This window comes from Pantherophis guttatus, chromosome 3 (genome assembly GCF_059756535.1).
Source record: "Pantherophis guttatus breed Tessera chromosome 3, ASM5975653v1, whole genome shotgun sequence".
NCBI classification, from domain to species: Eukaryota; Metazoa; Chordata; class Lepidosauria; order Squamata; family Colubridae; genus Pantherophis; species Pantherophis guttatus.
In genome coordinates this window covers 28,179,291-28,204,975 of record NC_142065.1, presented here as the reverse complement: position 1 = coordinate 28,204,975, position 25,685 = coordinate 28,179,291, and the positions used below count along the sequence as shown (strand labels likewise).

Below are 25,685 nucleotides of genomic sequence, written 5' to 3'. Positions count from 1 at the left end.
GAGCATAGATCCATTGGGAGCCTTCTGTATTTAACAGAACATTCTTCTGGCAGAATCTGGGAAGACATTCTTTCACAAAGACATGGACACTATAGACAGCCTTAACAAAACTGTACACACATTCCTTGGAATAAGTGCTAGTAAATATAGTGGGAATTATTACCAAATAAGTATGATCCCATTGTTGAGTTTAATAACTGATAAAGAAGGATTATGTTGATGGCATATTCCAATATAAAAATAGTGGTAGTGTGGACTATGCACAGAATAGTTTTTCATGCTTCCCTTCTTCATCATATGATTTCTTTACTTTTATATGATATTGTTTTCTGCTAGTGTTTGACATACTAACCTTAGTTTTGTTTTGTTTTTTGAAGATTATGTGAGTGGCACAATTCCAAAAGTATAACAGAGGCAATATCTAACTGCTTTGATAATTCCTCCCTCCCTTTATAATTTTTTAGACATTATTTCTAAGTTCAGAAATATATTAAAGGACAAAGCAACACTTGCTGAAGCCTCTGAAAAAGATAGCTAGCATGAAAATAGAATGGATGGCACATGGCTGTGGTAAGTAGAATTGAAATTCTGGGTTCATTTATTCTTTTTTAAAAAAACTCTAATTCTCTTAAACTTGTATAAAATAAGCAGGATCAGGAAGAGAAAAGGAGAAAGAAAAGGGTAGAGCCACTACTTTGAGAAGATGGTAGAAAAATAATAGGTGATAAGGGCATGGGAGTGCTCCTTAACTCTTTCATATGTTCAGGATCCAGGCAAATACAAACCAAGCATCCTGAAGTTGATATTGAACAAAGCTCTTGAAAAGATTATTCAGTGATTATTTTTGAGCATTGAGAGATGAATGCACTGCTTGGAAGAAGCCACCAAGAAAGCCAACCTGAAGGGAAGAATGCAGAGACACACAATACATGATACTAGTCCTCTCCAAGCAGCTGTCATAAAGAAACCTAGGCAAAATTATTCAAAATTCTTACAGAAGACCAGACTAATCAATGAATGTAAATCACTGTTTCTCAACCTTAGCAATATTAAGAGATGTGGACTTCAACTCCCAGAATTTCCTAGCCAATGTGAAATGGGGGGGGGAGAGAGAGATTTCTTATCATGGGTCTTTATGGGGGATACTTTTTTCAGATATTCTCACCACCCCCTCCCCGCTATGCCACAAGTGCCCCTAGTTGTATATAAAAAAAAAGGAGGGGAAGAAGAAAGAAGAATATTGGATTTCAGAACTGAAAGTTTCTGTTTGCAATCAGAGAATCAGTATTCACAACAATCCCAGCAACCGACTGATGGATTGATCAATTGACCAATCAATCTTTATGGATATACAGATCCTTGTGGCTCTGCCTCTTTTTACCAGTTTCTCATTGTTGTTGTTGTTGTTAGTCGCAAAGTCGTGTCCGACCCACTGCGACCCCATGAACAATGTTCCTCCAGGCCTTCTTATCCTCTACCATCCCCCAGAGTCAATTTAGGCTCATGCCAACTGCTTCAGTGACTCCATCCATCCACCTCATTTCCTGCTATCCCATTCTTCTTTTGCCCTCAATCGTTCCCAGCATTAGGGTCTTCTCCAGTGAGTCCTTCCTTCTCATTAGGTGGCCAAAGTATTTGAGCTTCATCTTCAGGATCTGGCCTTCTAAAGAGCAGTCAGAGTTAACCTCCCCTAGGATTGACCGGTTTGATCGCCTTGCATTCCAAGAGACTCTCAGGAGTCTTCTCCAGCACCATAGTTCAAAGGCCTCAATTCTTTGGTGCTCAGACTTCCTTATGGTCCAACTTTCACAGCCATACATTGCAACTGGGAAAATCATAGCCTTGACTATATGCACTTTTGTTGGCAGGGTGATATCTCTGCTTTTTAGTATGGTGTCTAGATTTGCTATAGCTTTCCTCCCCAGGAGCAAGCATCTTTTAATTTCTTGGCTGTAGTCCCCATGTGCAGTGATCTTGGAGCCCAGGAAAATGAAGTTTGTCACTACCTTTGTTCCCCAACTGTTTGCCAGGAATTGAGAGGGCTGGATGCCATGATCTTAGTTTTCTTAATGTTGAGTTTCAAGCCAACTTTTGCACTCTTCTCCTTCACCCGCATCAAGAGGCTCTTTAGTTCCTCTTCACTTTCTGCCATTAGAGTGGTATCATCTGCATAACTGAGGTTGTTGATATTTCTCCCAGCAATCTTAATTCCAACTTGTGATTCATCTAGCCCCGCCTTTCTCATGATGCGCTCTGCATATAAATTAAATAGGCAGGATGACAATATACAGCCTTGCCGAACTCCTTTCTCAATTTTGAAGCAATCAGTGGTTCCATGTCCAGTTCTCACTATTGCTTCTTGACCTGCATATAGGTTTCTCAAGAGGCAAATAAGATGGTCTGGTACTCCCATCTCTTTAAGAATTTGCCACTATTTGTTGTGATACACACAATCAAAGGCTTTAGCATAGTCAATGAAGCAGAAGTAGATGTTTTTCTGGAACTCCCTAGCTTTCTCCATGAATTAGCATATGTTGGCAATTTGATCTCTAGTTCCTCTGCCTCTTCGAAATCCTGCTTGCACTTCTGGTAGTTCTCGGTCCACATACTGCTGGAGCCTAACTTGTAGGATTTTGAGCATAACTTTGCTAGCATGTGAAATGAGTGCAATGGTGTGGTAGTTTGAACATTCTTTGGCATTGCCCTTCTTTGAAATTGGAACGTAAACTGACCTATTCCAATCCTATGACCACTGTTGAGTTTTCCAAATTTGCTGGCAAATTGAGTGTTGCACTTTTACTGCATCATCTTTTAAAATTTTGAATAGCTCAGATGGAATACTGTCACCTCCTTTGTTGTTGCTCAGATTTCCTAAGGCCCATTTGACTTCACATTCCAGGATGTCTGGCTTGAGGTCAGTGACCACCCCATCGTGGTTATCAGGGATGTTAAACTTGTTCTTGTATAGTTCTTCTGTGTAATTTTGCCACCTCTTCTTAATCTCTTCTGCCTCTGTTAGGTCCCTGCCATTTTGGTCCTTTATCATGCCCATCTTTGCATGAAAAGTTCCCTTCATATTTCTAATTTTCTTGAAGAGATCTCTGGTCCTCCCTATTCTATTGTTTTCTTCTATTTCTTTGCACTGTTCATTTGAGAAGGTATTCTTATCTCTTTTAGCTATTCTCTGGAATTCTGCATTCAATTGGGCGTATCTTTCTCTTTCTCTCTTGCCTTTTGCTTCCCTTCTTTCCTCAGCTATTTGCAAAGCTTCCTCAGACAGCCATTTTGCTTTCTTGCATTTCTTTTTCTTTGGGATTTAGTTGCTACCTCTTGTACAAAGTTGTGAACCACCATCCATAGTTCTTCAGGCACTCTGTCTATCAAATCTAATTCCTTAAATCTATTTGTCACTAGTAGCACCTTTTTCCTTTGCACAAGAGCTGCTGAAGGAACTGCCATCCATTTTTATCTGGAATTTCATTCTTTCCTCCCCCCCCCCCTCCTCCTCCTCCTCCATAGGCTGCTCCAAAAGTTGGCAGAAATAGTTCCTGCATTTTGGACAAGAAATCATTATGGCCTTCCATGAACCATCCTCCAAATCAGATTGGCCTTACTATGGGGAAAACAAAGCAGAATGTTTTGTATACAAGCCACCACATTTTATTTATTCTTCTAGTTATTGTACATTTCTTTTTTTAAAAAAAAAAACAGAGTTTAATAGTACACAGCTCTAAAATGACTGTCTTCATTCAGTTCTACTTTATCTGTGAATGTCAGACATTTTGTTAAAAAGCAAAATTACTGCCATACAGGGTTTTGTTCCTTATCTGACAATGGGATAAAGAAAGCTCCATTTAAATAAATCCTATTTTAGATTTGGAGACTAAATAACTTCTGGTTCAATCCCAAGAGAAAAAGTCCATCAAAGTTCCATAACTGAGTCTCTTATTAAAGGTAATAGATGGCAAATAATCATCATTGGCATCCTTCAGTCTCAAAAGACTATGGTATTGTGCTCTGGAAAGAGGTCCTAAAACAGCATCTAGTGTGACTAAAAAGGCCAATTCGAGAGTGGCAATCCCTTCCACACTGAGGGCAGATACATTCTGTCCCCTGCCCAGCCCCCAGATTTCGCTGGTTCCGGGACTGCCTCTTTGCCTCAGCCTGCTGGACAAGTGTCTCTTCGAATTGGAGAAGGCCATGATCGGAATGATCGGAGGTCAGTTTCTCAGTTGTTAATGTCCATTCCCAGGGCTTTTAGATCCCTCTTGCAGATATCCTTTTATTACAGCTGTGGTCTCCCTCTGAGGCACTTTCCCTGCACTAATTCTCCATACAGGAGATCTTTCAGAATCCAACCATCAGCCATTCTCACAATATGCCCAAGCCAGCGTAGACGTCGCTGTTTCAATAGGAGGCAAATAATCAATCAATCAATCAATCAATATATCTTAAAATGTCCCAGCTAATGCAATAGCAGAGACTGTGAATTAGTTTCATTCATCACCATTTAAAATAGAACATGTAAATCAATAATGTCTAACCAAACCAGTAACTTCCTATAACAGAATAATCATATAGAAATGAAAACAATACATTTAATTCAGACTTAATCTATGGAATTTAGCATTGCTCCTAGTATTTTTTTAAAAAAAAATTCCTGCCAGCTTGTGGGGCTTTGTTTTGTTTTGTTTTTGCTCTGAAATTCTGAAGGGCAACTATGATCATGCATAATTAAAAATATAACCAATTTACCATGAAATGAAAGTGATGGCAGCCAATGAAGTGGGGCAGTGTGTGGGGGGTTAAGGAGGGGGGAGCAATTGCCTTTGGGTAGAAGTGCTGTATCTCCTTTGGAGGCATAATGTCTTGGTGGGGCCTTTTGAAGCTCAGTGCTTCTTGGAGAAAAAAAATGTTTTGCCTAATATGAAAACATTTATTTCTAGAGGTATTACTGAGTTGTTAGTGAGATGATGGCTTCTTTTAACCCATAAGTAGGTGCTGAATCTAAGCCACTATGTTACTGATAAACTTTACATAAATTAGGTAAATTCAATCTGAAAGACAAGGCACAGAACCCATAAATATATAAAAATGGCTTCCTCAGATTTCCAATGAGAAAAGGGAGTGGTGGAAATATATAGATCTATGGTGAACAAACAAAAAATATATAGAACATATAGTTATCTCCAGCGGCACTGTAAGGACCAGATTTTTGGGCACATGTCTAGGGTCCCACTGAGAAGAGGGAATAGAAAGGGTTCAAAATATATTCTAATCTAAAGAGGAGAACGGAGTATTAAGTATGGGAAAATTGCCTGTTTCAGTGGACATACTGCTACTTCATTTTTGTACCCTACATGTTTGAGTTTCAAACAAGCTTTCCTTTCCTTTATCCTAGTCTTTTCATAATGAATTTTCCATAAGTCATGCCAAACCATCTTTACTTAATTTTTCAAATTGCTCTTCTAACAGATGATGTCTGTTTCATTGTCTTTCATAACTCACCTATTCAGCAGGAAGGGATGAAATTAAGGTTTCGGCTTGTTCTTTCAACCTACCTATAACATACTTCTCTGATTCATTTCTACTAACATCCATTTCATCTGATATTTCTGTAATTTCGATCCAATGATCTCCATAAAAGTTTCTATCTTCCCAACCAAAATAAATTCAGTGGGGGGAAAACGGCCAGGTTTATTTTAACAGTTTCTACTTACACCTTAGCTTTACTGTATAGTATATATAATTTTAATGTAGGGACAGCTGGAGACATTTAGCAGTGCAGGAGAAAGAATTCAATGAGTATAAATTACATGCCTAGTATATGCAACCAATCGTCACTTATTTCTTCAAATATTTAGACACCTCAATAAAGACAGAGTTGGGGTAATCTAAAAGCTCCATTTCAGATAAGATCACCAGTTTCTGAATACCATTTTTTTTCTTTAGACTTTGCAATAATCTTAGAATCATGCCAAGCTTCTACTTTTCTTGGTTCCCTTATTAGCAATTGTCACTTGTTCTCCCCTCCCTAACTGTTCAAAATGATGGTAAATGTCACCCTGTGTCATCATTTCATGGGACATGTATAGGACATTTGTAAAGATCTCCAGTATTATGATTGAGAATGATAATAAGCTATTTTAAGTAGGTAAACTGGAGAGTTGAATGGATGTAGAGGAATTTATTCTCCTACCCAAAATGTGACCGTCTTGGTTTCATTGGCATTAGCTGCAAGTCCAAGGCAGAAAATAAGGAGTGGCTGTTTTGATGCTGAAGCTCTGCTAGCGACTAGAGCAGTGGTGGGATTCAAGTAATTTAACAACCGGTTCTCTGCCCTAATGATTTCTTCCAACAACCAATTTGCCAAACTGTTCAGAAAGTTAACAACCGGTTCTCCCGAAGTGGTGCGAACTGGCTGAATCCCACCACTGGACTAGAGACTCTATTCTGTGAATAATTTAACATTAGGCTTTGTTTCTGAAATTAGGTTTAAGGCAGTGGTGAAATCCAATTTTTTTACTACTGGTTCTGTGGGCATGGCTTGGTGGGCGTGGCTTGGTGGGCATGGCAGGGGAAGAATACTGCAAAATCTCCATTCCCACCCCACTCTGGGGCCAGCCAGAGGTGGTATTTGCTGGTTCTCCAAACTACTCAAAATTTCCGCTACTGGTTCTCCGAACTGCTCAAAATTTCCGCTACTGGTTCTTCAGAACTTGTCAGAACCTGCTGGATTTCTCCCCTGGTTCAAGGCCCAAGCTGGGATTGCTGTTTTTATGTCTTTCCCTCCTCAAGCTTCTGAACCTTGTCTCCAGGTTAATTTTGGAATTTCCCCAGTTTATGGTTTTGATTTCAACTTACATTTCTTGCAACTAGGTTTGGAGATGGTTTATTGGAGTTCATTGCCACTATGAATACCTCATCAATTTATTTAATAATAGCACACTTTAAATGATGTCTATAAATTGTTCCAGAAATCATTAGGCATAACTATTTTGAACTCTGTACTCAAAATAGGACAGGAATATTTCTGGATATCATCCCACTGCTTTAAAAAAAATCTTATTTTTCCCTCCATAAATGTTTGTATGTCTTTAATTGAAGCAAAACTATTCCATATCCTATTTTTCCTACTTATCTGAAGTAGCCTGACCAGATCAGAGCAAAACAAACCAGGAGTGTCCTAGCGAACAGATCAAAAAAGTCAAATTGTCTATGATCATGCAGCTAAAGTATTTATCTGCTCTTGTTACATGTTTTACATGTTATTTTTATGCATACTTATTTTAAAATGGTGAGCTGCTCCCTGAGCCAAGAAAACAGTCACAGCAAAAAGATTTCAGCACCAATAATACCAAATCTGATGCAGCGGCACCAATTGCCCTTCATTTTGCAGAGGTTCTTTTATCCAATTTCACAAAATAATTTGTTTTGCTAAGAAACTGGAAGGAAAAACAAGGGGCTAAGGGAACAAAGTCCCTACTGAATGAGCAAAGACCAAATTCTTGAAAACCTCTGAGGTGCTTGCGTTAATGTCATGTCATTACATCGTATTGCTGTGCAGGTTAATATAATTGGGTTACTGTGTATGAGCAATGATCCATAGCATGTTATGGCACAGAAACAAATGACATTTAACTAAGAGATTTGTAAGGCACCTTGTTATCTGCATGTTGAACAATTGGAATGGATAGTCAGATAGCTAGACAAGCGACTGATGTATTAGTTGTTGGGTTTACTGGACAGGCTGGATTTATAACAGCACCATTCTAACATAATTTATTAGACCCATAAACAGACAGATCCAATGTTTTTACTTAGATTACACCCTTGTCACACTCTCTGATCCTGAGCCAGCAGCAGCCCTCTTGTAGCCTAATTTAGTATTCACATGAAGTACAGCTGCTTTGGGAAGCAGAGCCAGGGGGGGGGGGCGCTGAGTGGCTAACACACCTTTCCATTTTGGCACTTCAGAACGCAATGCACTTATTAGACAAATGTGACTTAACTGCCGTGCATAGCTTGACTCGCTATCTTGTCCCTGACAGAAACTAGATATTGTTAATGAAAGAGGTTAGCAATGCAAAAGAAATTTTCATCCCTAGCAAGGGAAAAGAAAAGAAAAAACAGCAAGCAGCTTCTGACATTTATTTATCCCTATGCAATGAGAAATCTCGAACACATATATCAGCTAAAAGGGAACAAATTGATAGAAAAAAGTAGAAAGTCTTGAAGTAGCCTGTTTTAATTGGCAAACAGTTCTTAATAGGGATGAAATTTGGCCATACACTGGCAAAACAGGATAATTTAGAGCAGACTGGTCTTTTTCTGGAGCAGAGTGGCAAGCCATAAGTATTCCATTCTAATCCTCTAATACTAATCTTTTTTTTCCCCCAACGTAAATTAATCAAACCAGAGCTACAAAAGTCCAGACAGCCATTAGATGGCAGCAATCTCAGGAAACTGCCAAGCAAACAGCAACGACAAAAATGACAACGGTTTTTCGAAAATTTAAGAGAATATAAGGACTGATTTAAGACTGTGTGTTGCTTTTTGTTTTTATAATAAGAGTTGGCATTCTTTTCGTTATAAGCTCCAATATTCATGCGAATTTCATTGAATGAAGATGAAAAACAAACTTTTTAAAAAATTCTTGTCTTTGGGTTACAACAGCAATAGGGATAGAAATTGCTGTTACTAGGTGACATCAAAAAGCCCAATGTCATGTGACTGCATCACTTAGAAAAGACAGTTCAACAGTCCTAGTTGCCATTGTTAAGCAAGGGCCACACAATTTATGAAGCAAGGACCTCACATGACTATGGCTTCGATGACCATAGGGATGTCGCAACATCCGGCACTTTATATAATTTTATATAATGTATGTAATTTATTGGTAACCTTCTAACTAGGATTCTCTGAACACTTTGCAAAAGTTAATAAAATTGTGATAAAATATCAAAATACCATAAATATGATATTGTCATGTGAAGCATTGCTTTCAAATAGAAAAAAAATGAAAATGAATTATATAGCAGCAAATCATGATTAAACTGAGGCTGAAGTAATACTAAACAAAAAATGAAAGCCCAAAATTGAGTGTGAAAGCATAATTTAAGTAGAAAGAATTAAGAAATCATTTAAATTAAAAGAATAAATTAAAGAGTGTCAGATGCAAAAAATCAGGACTATTCATAAAGTCTTCGCACAGAAGATTTATTTAAACCCGTACATAAGAATCTAGTCAACATTAAACTGGTGCTAGATAAGGGCCAATGGGGTTGGACTTGAGAGGTTGGACTTGAAGCGCTTATGGGAACACAGCAAATCTAAACTGACGACACACTTAACTGTGCCCCCCTCCAGCTCTGTCTCTTCTACAAAGAATTTGGGTTGAAGTCTAGATCATTGCTTTGCTTTGGTAATCCAAAATTATTTTTTAAAAATCTTCAGCTGTTATCCTAAACCAGGGGGTCAGCAACCCACAGCTCTGGAGCTGCATGTGGCTCTTTCATCCCTCTGTTGTGGCTCCCTGTTGCCGGTCAACTCCACAATTGATAGGGCTTTCGGATAGGACAGGTAAAGGAAAAAGAATGCCATGGTAGGAGGAGACTCTATGGTGGGGGGGAACTGGACTTCCGGTCAGCAGAGGAAAAAAGGATGACACACTAGGAGGAGACTTTATGGTGGGGGAACAGGACTTCTACTTGGCTGCAGAATTGAATGGGGAGCTTCCGGTTAGGACCTTTGTGGCTCTTTGAGTGTTTAAGGTTGCTGGCTCCTGTCCTAAACTTATTTATATGTGGGGCACCTTGTGGGAAGGTATCAAAGAAGCCAGTTGGCAACTGACTGCATGGTCACACTGTGCCCATTTCTTTCCCTGCATTACAGCCACTCTGTAGACTTCTATTGCCCTTCCCAAACATATGGTCCTGTTGTTATACAGCAAAGTCAACCTTACTGGACACACAAGAATTTGTTTTAAATAAGTATAGGATTGCATTATTAGTCCATAGTGGTTTTACAATGGGGCCTTTAAGGAATCCAATGCACTAATGCATCCAAGATGTTTCTTCCATTCATCCTGGCCATTAGCAACGGGAAGGAATGCATTTAGAATTATTTTAGATGAAATTAAGTTTAGGCTGCTATTAAACCATTCCAGCAGATCTTCTCCTATGTGGTCTTTATTGGGATCAGCATTGTGTTAAATGAGCTATGTATGTATAACTGAACAGGGATAGCACAATTTAAGAGCCTGCAGTGCTAATGGTTCACATGTTTTTATGGACAATCATGATACTATCAATGATCCCTCAAACTTGCCAAATCTTGTATGAAGATGTGGAATTATTAAGTCAGAAGCATTTCCGCTATTGCTGACTCTGCTAAGCCCTACTGGAACTAATAGAAAATCTGTGCCATAAATAACAATAGTCATGCTTCAGTTTGTTCTGAAACAAAATGTATCATTAAACAAAATGAAATTGATTCAGTTCATTTAGAATAATGTTTCACAAACCTTCCAGATACTTTGGAACTACAACTCCCAGAATTCCTAGCAGCATGGGTTTTTAATTGATTTGAAGAGCAATCAGTTGCGAAAAGCTGAGCTAAGACAGACCTTCCTGATAAATATGACTATGTTTAAAGTGAGAGTTTGTCTCAATTATGAGGTAAAAATGACCTTGAGAATTTTTTTATGTTTTACTTAAGAACAGACAATAGGAAAGTTTAATTTCTGATTTTTTTAAAAAAAAGTTATTTCCTTTCAGCCTCAGGAGGTTAAATAGGATTCTGCATTATTATTTCTATCATCATCATTATCATCGCCAACATATCTGATTATAGATTGACAACATACTGAACTGAGAAAATTAAAGGTGATTTTCATATTTTACTTATATTTAGACAAGTTTTCCTTAATCTAACATTCTTTCATCTCTGGTTGGACTACAATACCCTAATTGCAGGTAACATGGCCAATAGCTGTGTTGGCTGAAACAATAGGAAACTCAACATATCTGATACAAACTCAGGGGTGCTATTCAGCAGGTTCTGACAGGTTCTGGAGAACCGGTAGTGGAAATTTTGAAAAGTTCAGAGAACCAGCAAATACCACCTCTGGCTGGTCCCAGAAGTGGGGAGGGAATGGGGATTTTGCAGTATCCTTCCCCTGGAGTGGGGTGGGAATGGAGATTTTGCAGTATCCTTTCCCTGCCACGCCCACCAAGCCACACCCACAGAACCGGTAGTAAAAAAAAAATGAATTCTACCACTGTACAAACTAGGTTAGAAAAACATGATAAGTGTCAAATGTTGAGTCTGTTTGTCAACTTCTCTGTAAAAACTAAGGCAGCTGACAGCTCTTTAAACTATTGAGTCAGGCCTGGCATGTCTACATGACATGCAGTAGCTTTCGAACAAACAAGGGTACATTCCTGAATTAACACAGGAAACATAGAAAACTTTATAGTGCCCTTAAAAAACAACATCTACTGAAATATACATAAGGTTTTTTTCTCATCTGTTCATACATCCCTTCATAATGCAAATGTATAATTTAAGAGGAACTTTTCTAATTTCACTGTATTTAACATGTTTCTACTATCTTTCTCTTGCAGCACCCAAGAAAGCAGATAAATACGAAGAGTCCAGTTTTAATCTTGCACCATGCAGGAGTCCTACTTTGATGAAAGATGTAATTTCCAGGGGAAAAAATGCTACCTTTAATGGATTAGAGGCTAATTCTCCCACCCTCTATTGTGTCTAAAACACACTGAACTTTAAAAAAAAAAGTAAGAGAAATATCCAGATAAATGGAATAGTTAAAGGTACCTTGGTGCCACTATCACTTTTCTACTGAAAACTGATAATAATGCCAAGTTCTGAAAATTCAGCCTGAAAGAAAAATAATTTAAATTTCAGACTCTGCAGAGCCCATGCTGTTACATCAAAACCTAAACTTCACAGCTGTTGGCAGACAAAATAAATAGGCCACATACTGTATATCAGCCTTTTTTTTTTAACCAAGTAATCAATGGGAACAAAGTTTCAACCTGGAGACTGAAATCTCAAAACCAACTTTTCCTAAGATACCTACATTCTCCCTGTATCCCTTGAACAGAACAATTCATTGGATGGATCGGAGATCCAGAGGTTGACCCCTGCATCCAAAGGTTCATAGACGTGAGAGAGAGCAATAGCAGTTTTCTTTTCAATTTCCTCTCCCTTTACTTTTATGAGTTACTTCCCAAAGATGAGAATTATTATTTCTAGCACCATGCAACCTTGTGGACCCAAATCGTTCTCTTTTCTGTCCTCAACGTATCCATAGTTTGGCCTCTAATCATGTCAGAGCTACTTATCTTGGAGCCAGGGGTTTTGTGACCTCGGATCAAAAAGAGATGCCTGAAACTTTCTATAGCCTCCAGGTTTTCTCTTCAAGGGGTGATAGAAATGCAGTTTTAATGGAGTTTTAAAGAACTGGGCCCATTGGGCTTGAATTGGATGATACTTTGAATTGGATGATACTTTAAAATTGTCCATATGACTGTACTCTGTGATAAGCCCAGCAATCACAGGACTCATCATTTATTCTAGTCGATTGGTGTAGAGAGGGAATAATTGATAAAAATAGTCCCTATGGCTTTTCAATGCCTAACAAGGGGCTGTGTGATGCCGAGAAACGATGTGGCTGTTTAGATGGGGGTGGGGAGTACACCTGAACAGTCAAAGTTTAGAGTAGACTTTAATTTAGATTTACACTGGGAAGCTGAATAGCATCTCAGAAGTAGGTAATGGCAAAACACTTTGTATGATGCCCAGAACATTTCATGAATGTATCCCTATAAGTTATTCAGAGTCAATCTTGGTTTGAAGACAATTTTATTTCTATTAAATTCCTAGAAGGCACAGGGCCAAAGACAATAGGTAAAAGAATGAGCAATTGGGGGGGAGATGTTTATGGTTTGCCTTACTTTTTATTATAAATATATTAGAAATACACCCAAAAGCCACAACTCACTTATATGAAACATAAGACAGTTTACAACATAATTATATACTGATATTGGAAGTTCATTCTCTGAGCTCGTGGGTTGGTTTCTGAACGTTTCATTACCTGACTAGGTAACATCTTCAGTAAAATTTAGGGAAATTCTAATCTAAAGAGGAGAATTTAAATTTTTCCTAAATTCCGCTGAAGATGTTACCTAGCCTGGTAACGAAACGTTCGAAACCAACCCACAAGCTCAGAGAATGAACCTCCACTCTCATTCTACAGCCAAACTACAGATATTCGTAATTATGGCATACTGATATTGTGTATATGTTAGCACCCACTGGCATGATATGACCGATCAGAATTCAGATACAGTGAGTTTTGATAATTAGGGCAGTAGAAAATGATAGAATTCAAACTGCTAGGGAATAGCTCAGGATGGTGAACAACAAAATAAAGTTTCATCAGCATAAATAGCTATTCAAAATAACGAAAATACTGAAATCATTATGAAACACCAAATCAGTAAAGTTCACCCAGAATGGGAACATCATGATTTGGAAAATTGGTGCTGAATGTTGAGAAACTAAAGGATTTTAACAACAATATTTTGCTAAATAAACAATTGAAAATTACACTACCAATTCACAATTAAATTTTGTGATTTTCTGAATAGTCTGTTGTCCATTGATGCATCTTTTTCATACATTCTTCCCTGGATGGAAGGCTGAAGTCTTTGTTTTATCACGAGGATGGGAGCCTGAAGGTGCTATTTCTCAGGGACTACCGTGAGATGTATATCAATCTTTCTCAAAACACCAAAAATCATTTTAGTCCATCTGAATGGACCAATGATAGATGATGAATAACCAACTTGCTGCTATTTGCTGTTTTGTTTCACAGGCTAATATTTTGCTCTTTATTATAATTATTATTGTAAATCATTCCAAATCTCTGGAGTTAGGATGTTATGCCAATGTTTAGGAAAACAAATAAATAAATACTTTTTGGATCATCAGAGATTTTAACTGTCAATTGGAACAGAAGAATTAAGCACCTAAATTCTGGAATTAGTCCAGACAAGAATCACAATGAACATCAGCTCTGTTTTTATTGTTAGGACTATATTAACTGAATCTTGCAAGTCTGAAAGTATTTTTCCCCTTCTCTCCTTTTACTGTCTGGAAAACTAGAAAGGGTCTCTTCTGAAGCACTTCCTGTGCATTCTTTCCTTCTGTGGACTTCTTTTATTTACCAGTTATCCTGTTTACAGCTTCTCCTCCTGGCTCCCAAGATAATTCCCTCATTCTGTTACTCATCATGACATGTATTTTGCCTTTTTTTTTTTTGTAGCTAATTACAGACATCCATGGCTGTATCCTCTTCTATCTTCCAAGTGCATTTATTTATTTGATTAATAGAGACTCCCACCTCACTTTTACATGACTCTAGGCACCTTACAATAAAATACATAAAATACACAATATAAAAATTGCTTCCAATGTAAATGCGTCGTCTTTGGGTGGCTGCTAGCTGTATTTTTGCAAAGTTAATGCAAGGAGCAAATTTTCATCTGCCCAATGGTCCAGGGAAGGTTGCCACAACAACATATTTAATTAGGTGATGCTGAAGATTTCAGCATCTCCGGAACACCCAGGGTTGTTATATGCAGAATGATTATTACTACCTTCTTTGTATGTGTATGATGTATGAACTGTATGTATTTCTTTGATAAATTGTTTTTAAATATTTCCTCCTTTTTATTAATTGAAGAGGAAACTCATGCATCAATGACAATTTTATGCTGGTTTACACATAAATTATTTCTCCACAATGTTCACTTTTATTATTATTGCCAATATTACAGCAAATGCATTTTTTTGCCTTGTAAACAAGATTTTGCTTACAGCTAAATGAAAAGAAGTAAAGTTAATCACGTTGAAATAAGAGGTTTAAAACTGTAATCCAGGGATGGTGCCTCAACAGATACTTTTTCACAATTAAATGGTCTTCCTCGAGGATAGGCAAATATATAACAAGTTCAAGATCTCAAGTCCTTTTCCTAGTGATCTTCAAATGCCAAATTTTAGATTTTTTTGAGAGGAGAAGGAGAAGGAGAAGGAGAAGGAGAAGGAGAAGGAGAAGGAGAAGGAGAAGGAGAAGGAGAAGAATTATTTATGTGCTGCATTGGTCCTGTGACTTGAGGTTGTCTGGAGTCTGTGGTGAATACTTGTAATTGGAAGGATAAAACTAGCTGAACACTTGTTTAAGGCCATGTTGTGAATATACTGCATTGTAGAAGTAGGATTAGGCCCAGATATGTCCCAATTCACATATGAGACACTTAGTCAATATGCTTTAACACTTTGTCATATCACATATCCAGTTTTGCTTCTGGCTTCTGCTCAAGTTCAGTTGATGATGTATGCAGATGAATCCATCAGACGGCATGAGATTTGCCATTATATCTTTTTTTGATCACCTGCTGTCTTGTAATGCTTTCAGAAGGAAGAGTTTCCACATCCCCCACCCTTCAGCCATAATTCACAGGGGGAACGAACTAAAACAGAGTATCAACTTGTGGAAAATGTGCATAACCTAATTTATAGATCATAAATGCAAATTCAGTAATAATTTGAATTAGTAACAGAAGATTATAATTAGAGTTAGTGGGAGAAAGCCTGCTGTATCCAGATAATCCATGTATTTGACCTACATGTAAACTTTAATTGATAGGCCTAGACAGGACATACTTTGTGAAGATTTTTCTACTCTAGCAGATTTTTGGCTTATTAAATCAATTATTATTGTGCTTGTTGCTCATAGCTGCTAACTTCCTGCTGCCCCTTTATAAATTAAAATCAGAAAGCTCTTCAAGTAGAAAATTGACCTTTGATGGTCCTTTGGGCAGAAGATGCTATCAAATAGTCAATGTTCTTCTATAAAATAGGATTCACCACCACATTAGCTTGTTTTTTTAACTGGATGCACTATGGATTGTACTCAAGTCCTTCTATACCTATTATACATCATATCCTCATAAGTGATGTCCTTTTTAAATCATAGAACACTTACAAGTATGTAAGGTTTTCAGATCAGTACAGCACATATAAATAATTTCTGTTTGCTATTCACCAGAATCAAAATTAATCTGCAAGAACACAGAATCTATCTTACACTAAATCAAACCACTGATCCATTTGAATAAAACTCGCTTTATTTTAACTAGCAAGACATCCTTTTCAGACCTATCTGTTTGCAGGAGACTGAAGTTGAAACCTTAGGCATTCAAAGTAAGAGTTCCATCAAAGGATTTTATTGTGATGTTTACTTGAACTTCCCCTTTCTTTTCATTGCATCTTATATCAATCTTTCTCTTCCATTTTTTTTGTCAATTAAAGTTAATGGCCTATAAGTTGAAATGAACACAAGAAATAGAAAATCTTTAAATAATTTGATATTGTAATTAAAGAGATTATCTATATTAGATGAAACATTATTGTATAAAGCAAGTGGTCATTTTAAATACTGAACTCTCAGTATTGAATGCCAACTCTCATATGGGGATACAATGGAAACAGCCTTCCATCCTTTTTCCCAGTTACAAAATTGTGCTGGCTTTAGCCATGAAGATCTGGCTCTCTAAATCTAGATCTACATTTTTCTGCTCTGATATAGCCTATATAGCCTAACATCTTTCTGAGCAATATTTCCCTTGCTTTTTTATTTTTAAGAGGCTTCAGAGTGGAAATCTGCTGAACCTTTGTTTAAAAGTCATTATTTCTACTTGGTGCATGCATTTTTTAGAGTCCAGAAAATAAAACTCTATTTCATTATTTCAGATCTGTTCATTCAGATTATGCATTTGCTTTTAATATTTTGGAATAAGCAATCTTTCTGGAATAGCCTGCATGATCCCGTGGCCATACTGCTAGCTGATATAACCTGTCATGGATTTATTGACTTCACTCTGCTTGAACTTTGCCAGCTGAAAAAACTGGCACTTTTTACCCTTTTGTTTTTAGAGTGTCATAACTCAAGATTTCTTGTCCAATTCACTTTAAATTTTATAGAGAAATTGGCTACAAATCTAAACTAACAAATTCTGAGTCTGAGAGTACATATATTCTTGGCCATTTTAGATGTCAGGATATAGTTTACAGCAAGAGAAAGAAAGCACCTTAAAATGGAAGATAAGCTGCAAAAAAGAGTAAATAAATTTGTGTCTTCAACTACTGAAAGACATACACTGTCCTATTTTAAAATGTTTTTTTTTATCCAATGACTTTTTATTAAATTTGCAGGTTTTGCAAGGAAAGATTGGTATAAATATCCCTTATGCTTGCTAAAATAAATCTGCTTTAAACTAAAGTTTATAATAATTTAGAACAAATTTCTAAAATTATGTCAAGATATATACATCCTACTCATCTCTGAATAAAAGAAAAAGCACTAATTTTATGTTCAGGTTAAAACTTTAATTTCAGAAACAGAGATGCACCATTGCAACTTATTTTTATGTATCCTAGTCATCTCTGATGAGAAAGGCAGCACATATATTTAATAAATAAAAATCACTTCTTCAAAGCAAGAGTTAGCCCCAAAGGCCCAAATGTGACTTACACATCAAAGTGAAATAAACAGTAAAGCATGAATGCTTTTTATAAATACAAATATTTTATTGCTGATTTGGAAAAAAAAAGGTCATGTGATTTTGAGAAGTCTTATTGGACACAACTCTTTTTCTATGCTATAGCCAATCAGTGTAGTTAGGGGGAGAATGACTATTCTTCCTACAGTTTTGTGAAGTACACACACAAAAAAATATCTACATGAAAATTAAGCACAGCACGCATTGAGTGAGCAACCTGTGGATCACAGCAGAGTTCACATGACAGGAAATCTATTGAAAATCCCTATCACTTGATTGGGAAGCTTCTAAAAGAGTTGAAGGCTTTACATATATGAATTTTACTCTTTCATCTTGAATCACAACATGAACCTTATGTAAGGATGCTGCGAGACAGAAACAGACCAACAGAGAGTCCTGAGAGAAAGAATATATATTCAGTTTTAGAGGAATTATAATTCTATAATTTCACATACACTTTTGAGATTTCACTCCTAAATGGCTGCTTGTGTGAAGGCTCTTTTGCCTTTCTAAGCAGTGTGTCTAAAGGAAAACTCACTGAATATTCAACCAAAGGCACTTTGTACCTTCATGTTCAAAAAAGTGCACGTAGCTACCCTTCCTCCCTCATTCCCCCACCCAGTCATAGCCTGTATCTTTTCTCATTACAGGCAGCGGTCCAAAACCAATACAAATTAAATAAATATCCTGCTGAGAGCTTTAGGTTTGAAAATAGCCTTTTTGCTGTACAGATGTGCACTATCTACAACTGCCTCGGCCATCTTTAGTCACCATTTATTTATTATTTTTTAAAAAAATAAAAACTAAAAGAAGAAGAAATTAAAGTCTAAATATTATCAGGGAAGCAAGTGTTTGCATTTGTACACTTTGATTCCATTTTCCCTCAGCATGCCATGTGCTTTCATCCTATAATGACTCTTCTTTGTGAATCCCCATCTCCTCCCACCTCACAAAATAACTACAACTCAAACAGTCAGAGACAGATCAAGACTGATAAAAACACTAATCAGTAGCTCCATTTACAGATACATATTAATGGATACAGTGCAATTTTGCTTAATGTCTTGCTGTCTTCTTACTACTGCAGTTCCCATCGGTGCATTCTCACATAAGAGGCTTTGCCAGATGGAAAATAAAACTCCATTTTTATAGATATTTCCAGGCAGAAGAAACATTTGGTTTGCATTAGTTCTAAATGTATAATATTTATTGCCTGAACTATTTTGTCTTTTATAGGAAGGATAAGAAGAACAAAAACAGGCCTGTAACTGGAAAAAAAATATTTTAGAAAATAAAAACTGCTAACAGCAATTTTTATGGTCTAAGCTTGTAAGGTTTTCATGTATAATACAGTAATAAACAAATAATGGAGGTTGCTTAGATATATTTACATTTTGCATCATTTGTTACCTAAACTCAGATTGCACAGTATGTTTTAGGGCAGGGGTGTCAAACTCAATTTCATTGAGGGCCGCATCAGGGTTGTGTTTGACCTCGGGGGCCAGGGTGGGCATGGGCACAATGGGCATGGCCAGCTCGACATCACTCGTGTTGGGGGCACCCGTGCCCTTTGCCAGCAAAAAAGGTCCGTTTTTGACTGTGACAGTTTCCTGCAACCCTCTGCCAGTGAAAATGGAGCTTGGGAGGGCCACCCGCGGCCCTCGTAAGCTCTGGTTTTGGCTGCAACAGCCTCCTGCAACCCTCTGCCAGCGAAAATGGAGCTCGGGAGGGCCACCTGCAGCCCTCGCGAGCTCCATTTTAGCTGACAGAGGCATCGCAGGCTGCTCATTTGCTGTTTCCAGGGCGGCCCTGCAGGCCAAGACCCCATGGGCCTTGAGTTTGATACCCCTGTTTTAGGGAACCTACTAACTATCCCAAATATGACATATTAAATATTTACTTTTGATAAATAATGCAACTGGAAGCAAATATGATAAAAACATAGGGTGAGTTTTAACTGAATGGTTCTTTTCTTATTATATAAATAAATAGGATGAAAGTAAGTTTTGCTCTGGCAAACCAATAAGGTTTATCAGAAATGCTAATATTTGTAGGATCAAGTTATAAGTCTTTGTTTCATTATAGAGGCAGCCAAGGAAGGAGGATGGTGTTAAAAAAAAAAAAAAGATGGCCACAATCACGTATAGAAGCTCCAGACCCTTTTATGTGTACTTCATACATCTAATACATAAAAGGGCACATTTTTAACAGCACACATGCAGTTGTCGCCTTGTTTTTTTGGTCTCCGCTTCTGGGTACCCCTGTTTTATTAATTAGGCTATGGATGAATATTCCTTATTTGAAATTGAAAAACACTCAGAGCAATATATGAGAGGATGAGGAAGTATAGTAATTGTATAAAATGTAATTCCCAGTGTTTATATTTTAAATATAACAAAAGAGTGTGTAGGGAAGATCCACATAGTGCATTAGAATCATTTGGTATAATTGGGAATCCTTTAACAATAAGCAAAATAAAATAATTATACAATTTTCCTGATGATGTTACTTACTGGGGTAATGAAATGTCTGCAAGCAAACAATCAACCTCTGAGAACACCAAGAACTCCATAATCTTACCACTTTATAGGTAGAGAATAGGTCAACCTATTCTCTAAACAGCTTAATGTAGGACAAGAAACAATGGATGGAAACTAATCAATTTAGAACTAAGAAGAAATTTTCTGACATTAGGACAGAAAATCAGTGGAACAACTTGCCTCCAGAAACTATGGATGCTCCAACACTAGATGTTTTTAAGAAGAGATTGGACAACTATTTGTCTGAAATGGTATAGTTTTCTGCTTGAGCCAGGGATGGAATAGAAGATCTCCAAAGTCCCTTCCAACTCGGTTATTTTGTTATCACTCATTTAAAAGTAGGATATCAATCAAGTCTTTAATTGGATGGTATTTGTTTTTTCTTGGCATCATTTACCTATTCAGAAAGGTCATGGCACATCTGGCTCTAGAAACAGAGCAGGCCAACCTGGTAGCCAATTGCAATTCTACTAGGAAATCAAAAAAGAAGGAAATAGCCACAAGTCTGCAATTTTATGAAGCCCCCAGACACCCTCCAAAAGAATGGCTGGAATTCCATAAGCTTGCTAAGTTTTGTGTGAATTTAATAGTTTCACTCTAAAATATCACATACTTTTTCACAAGAATATCAGATATTTCTGAGACATAGCAATCTGTGAGTTGCGTTGGATTAAGAAGTAGGAAATAATCGGAAGGACCCAGTGAGTAACTTGAATTCTAGATTATTTTGATCCCAGTTCAACACTTTAACTTCAGCACTGTATTGTAATTTTCCTTTTTGTTCTTTCTTACCCAAAAATGTAGCAGTTATTGAGTGGGAGTATACAACTATTAAATCGTGTGTATTTACATAAATATATTTCATTACGTATAACACTCTCTGTTTTATGCTTGCCAGTATTTTCACTAGCATTTTTTCTAGAACCTCACCTCTGTTCGAGTTTACAATAAGCAAGTAATTATAAGCTTTTATAAATATAGATTTTGAAAAAAGTCCAGACCATTGAGCAATATAATTAACTAGAGGCCCTAACCTGACTGTACTGTGCTTAGTAGAACAATTAGCAAAGTCTCAATATGGATTAAAAGGTTCTGCTCTTTGAATGGATGTGGAAAAAGCTTCTGAAATTCATATACTGCCTTCCACAGAGACTTCACAGATTTTGATCCCGTGTCTGACACTTAGATGGACATATTGAATGTGTCTGGAACAAAATTCTGCTGAACTTATTTCCACAGGATACTATATTGAATAATATTAATGATGGAAAGATGGGAAGAAAATAGAAAGATGGAGACAGGCTTGATCACTTAACTTTAATTCTCTCATAATATTGATTTCATTGAAGTTCGGTTCAAAACAACATCAAATAATTTTTATATATTCCAAAGAGTATAATGTTGATTTTCAACTTAATTTGGAATGCAGTTTGATAAACAGTTATTGGCACTAAGAGATGTTATTGCTGGAAAACCTATCATATGGACTTAGGTCTTGTGTTCTCCCACAGTTTGACATATGGCATGTATTTTTTTTTAAAAAAAAATAACGTTCATAAAACATCTGTTAGAAATTAGAGAGTAACACATTTAAGATGTATTAAAGTGCACTCTGATTAGTATTTCAGCAATAAAAATAAGGTATTCTGACTGAACTGTCTGTACTTTCACGCATCTGCCAACCATCTGAAATTTGCAAACACTTCTCAATAAATGCTCTTTGTACTTTTTTTAAAAAAAAACCATAGTAGGAAAAAAATTGTGCCCCAAGTGGGTAGTTTCTTCTAATACTTTCTAAAAGAAAAAAAAATCAGTAAAGGGCGATAAACGCTGAGTGATTGCATGAGATGATAAAATATCTTTTTTTAAAAATCCAACCTGCTGAACCATAACACAGTGCTTCATTCACATAAACCTAAATACTTAGGCAAAAGTGTGTGAAGCATTTTCACAATAAACCAGTGCCAGTCACCAATAATTGATGGATTATTGGCCAGAGGATCAAAAGAATAATATGAAGTCTACATATTAAGGGTAAAGAAGCGATGCCTTCAAAAGAAATGTCCCAAAAGACTTTATGTGAATTTCACCTCACTTGCTATATCAGTGATCACAAACTTTTGGGTTCAACATGTCAAAAATTTGGAAAATGCCTAACATGACTCTGCTGGTGTGTCATTCGCTCCCCTGAAACAAAATGGAAACAATTCTCTATCACCCACACCCCCATTTAGGCTACCTTGAACAGCAGCAGTCAGCTGTAGCACCAAGGCTAGGCCTGAAAAAGAGGCTCAGGCCTCAGCTTCAGCCCTAGCCTCATTGCTGTCACTCAAAAGGGCCACCTTGTGCCACTTCTGAATGTGTGAGAGCCTTAGGGAAAGGTTGATTGCTTCCACAGTCCAGCACTCACTAGAATCTCCTGTGTATCACTTACCTTCAGGCCTCTGCATCTTACTCCTGACTGCTCCGGGTTACCCAAGGCTTTTGTTCTTGAAGCAGCATTCTCCAAAGCCGCTTCAAGAACAAAAGCCTCTTCAGTAGCCTCTGCAGCCTACAAAAACCATTTGTAAGTGCACCCCACTCTTGCATGATTTTTAGAAGTTCTGGAGGGTCAGAGGCCATGCAAGAGCAACTCTATCCTCATGCAGCCTCCACAGCTTCCAAAAATCACACTGAGAATGGGACATCCTTTCAGGAATAGTTGTTGGATATCTATGATCATACAGCTTCCTCATATAGATCAAACTCTGTAAAGTCAAGTTAGTAGCTCTTGAATTTTATTTTTTTTAAAAAAAATGGGTTGAAGTCATGATCTTTGCTAATTATTATACTAATGATAACTTACTGCAGGGTAAGGAAGCTTGCAATCTTTATAGAAATTAGCCATACATAATAAAATATTTCCTCCTTTTTTATAAAAAAAAATTAGAAGTATATGTGCTTTTCTTTCTGTTGCAATTCATACTTTTCATGGTCTTTGGTTTGCTGAGCTCCATTTATTCTGCTTTTGCACCAAGGTAGTACAAATGGGAAGAGAAAATGGTCCTTGACCATGTACAGTACATCTTTTCACTTTCCTTACAGTACTGTTGTGAATCTTACCCATTTTGTTGCACCTTAGGGCCCAATTCAATGATGAGAATTGATTTTTTGGTACTTCAGTGACCATGAGTGGAAACTGGATATATTATTTTTTATTGAATACAGTCTGAAAGCATGAACATTCAAGCTCTCCTCAGTACCCAGTAATAAAGTAATACCAACATTTCCAAGCTCTTTGTAATTTCATTATTTCAAATCTCTTTGGAACACTACATTTTTTACCCAGAGTTTTCTATGGATGTGAATTTCATATTTATTATATTGACCAAGGTGATTTCTCTCATTTGGCATCTGTGTCTTGGATCATAATAACTTCTGAAGAAGGCATTTAGAGTTCAAGCAGATCTGTATGCATCTTCCTCTGCAGATACCCTTATCTCCAACAGTTGTGATAGAATCTAGTCCAAATTCCCATGAGGGAAGGGAGTGCATTCCAGAGAAACAGAAACAGTTCAGTTTCAGATAGTCTGTGTGAGAGAAAGCGGGTGAAGATTTTCTTCCTGAATAGTTTCCAGATTATATGCTTTATGGAGGTGATGGTTTGCTTTAGTTTGGCAAGATTCTGTCCATTGGTGAGGAAAAATAAAGAAATCTGCTTGGAAGAATCACAATGTGTTTTTCTTGGTTTCTGCAATTTGGCATCAGTTGATTTGAAAATGATACTAAACAAATTCGCACTTTGAAAACAAAAAGATAGTATATTTTATGAATGTTAGAGACAGAGAGACAGAGACAGACACAGAGAATTTTCTAAGAAAATTAAAAATATAGAACTGAAGACACTTTATTCGTTGTTATTAGATAACAAATTGCAATATTGGTATCTGTGTTTGCCAATATGACTACAGGTTTCCTGCCTCTCCAGATTTTTTTTTTTAAATGTTACTTTTAAGATTAAAATAGAGTGTGGGATTTGGGAGTCTCATAGCTTGGAAGCAAAGCTATTTAGAATGCCTCTCAGCCTCACATAAATCTGGAGAGAATCTGAAAATAAACAGACACTCTTTCCATACTGTTTCATTCTATGGACATGAAGGCATATTGCAGATTATTTTACTTTGAATATTTCCCAAAATAAGGAGTTGTTTGGTTGTCAGTCACATTCTCTGCTTTCACAGAAGGAAGTCTACCAAATCCTATGGTTTCAGGGGCCTAAATTTCACAATAGAAATAATAGCCACCCGAGCAACAATAATGTAAAGAGCCTTGGTGGCGCAGCAGACTAAAGCACTGTTAAGTAACACCAGCTGCCTGCAATTACTGCAAGTTCAATTCTCACCAGGGTCAAGGTTGACTCAGCCTTCTATCCTTTCGAGGTAAGTAAAATGAGGACCCAGTTTGTGGGGGCAATAAGCTGACTTTGTATAAAAAAGAACACTGCTTGGAGGGGGGGGCGAAAGCCCTACTAAGCAGGTATATACAAAAGTATGAAGACTATTGCTTAATGCATTGTAAGCCACCCTGAGTCTCCGGAGAAGATATAAATCGAACCAATATAAATAAATAAATAAATAAATAAATAAATAAATAAATAAATAAATAAATGCCTTGTATTGTAATTCTCGATCCATTTATTCATACAAACAGAAAAGAGCAGACACTGCAACACTCCATTTTTCCAGAAATGCATTGCACATTCATCTTATACTCATGAACTCGTGGTATTACTTTTTATATCAGAAGTATAGTTTCATTTTTAAATGTGGTAGTTCTATTAGTTTGGCTTTTCATACAGAGTAAAGAACCGTAGTCTTGAACTACAAATTTGTCTGTGCCTTGGACTTCAAGAAAAGAAAATGTATCTTTGTAATTGATGATGCAAAGGGTTGTGTTTTTTTTTTTTTAAAGAAAGACTTTTTTGTAAAGGGAGAAATTTTTTCCCGGAGTGACAAAAGCAGTGATTACTGGGGTAAGGGGAAATCTCCTGCAGGTATTAGTCTTATCGTAAGAAGTGCCAAAGGTCACTATGGCACTTGTGATGTGGAACCGTGATGAAATACTATGGGAAAAAAGCAAGTCCCACAGCAGCAGCCTAGGCATTTGGTGGTCACAGCTATGCACCACTTGTGATCAATGAGTGTGAAGGCAGGGTCAGGGCTATAGCAGTGGGAGATACAGGCACTTTGCAATCTAGCCGGGCCCCAACGAGACGGCTGAAATTCCACGATTCATTTATCATAAACTAGCAATTTGCAAATGTTAGCACTTTTCCCACAGATCATGAGCAGTGAGTGACTTTAATAAAAGAGAGAGAGGGAGAGGAGAGAGCAAAGGAAGGAAGGAAAGAAAGAAACCTTATATAATTAATGCAACTTCTTGAAACTGCTTTAATTGGGAAAGTGTTACCTTTTTGTAAATAATTGCCACACAGGTTCTTGTCTGGCTT

At 37.0% G+C, this 25,685-nt stretch overlaps 1 long non-coding RNA gene across 1 annotated transcript; it reads left to right on the top strand.

Annotated features, from left to right (window-relative positions):
• The first annotated feature begins 351 nt into the window (after positions 1–351).
• On the top strand, positions 352–14,840 carry LOC148114530 (uncharacterized). The gene is made up of 2 exons (XR_015732993.1): positions 352–570; positions 11,628–14,840. It is a non-coding gene; the product is annotated as an uncharacterized LOC148114530 (long non-coding RNA).
• The last annotated feature ends 10,845 nt before the right edge of the window (positions 14,841–25,685 follow it).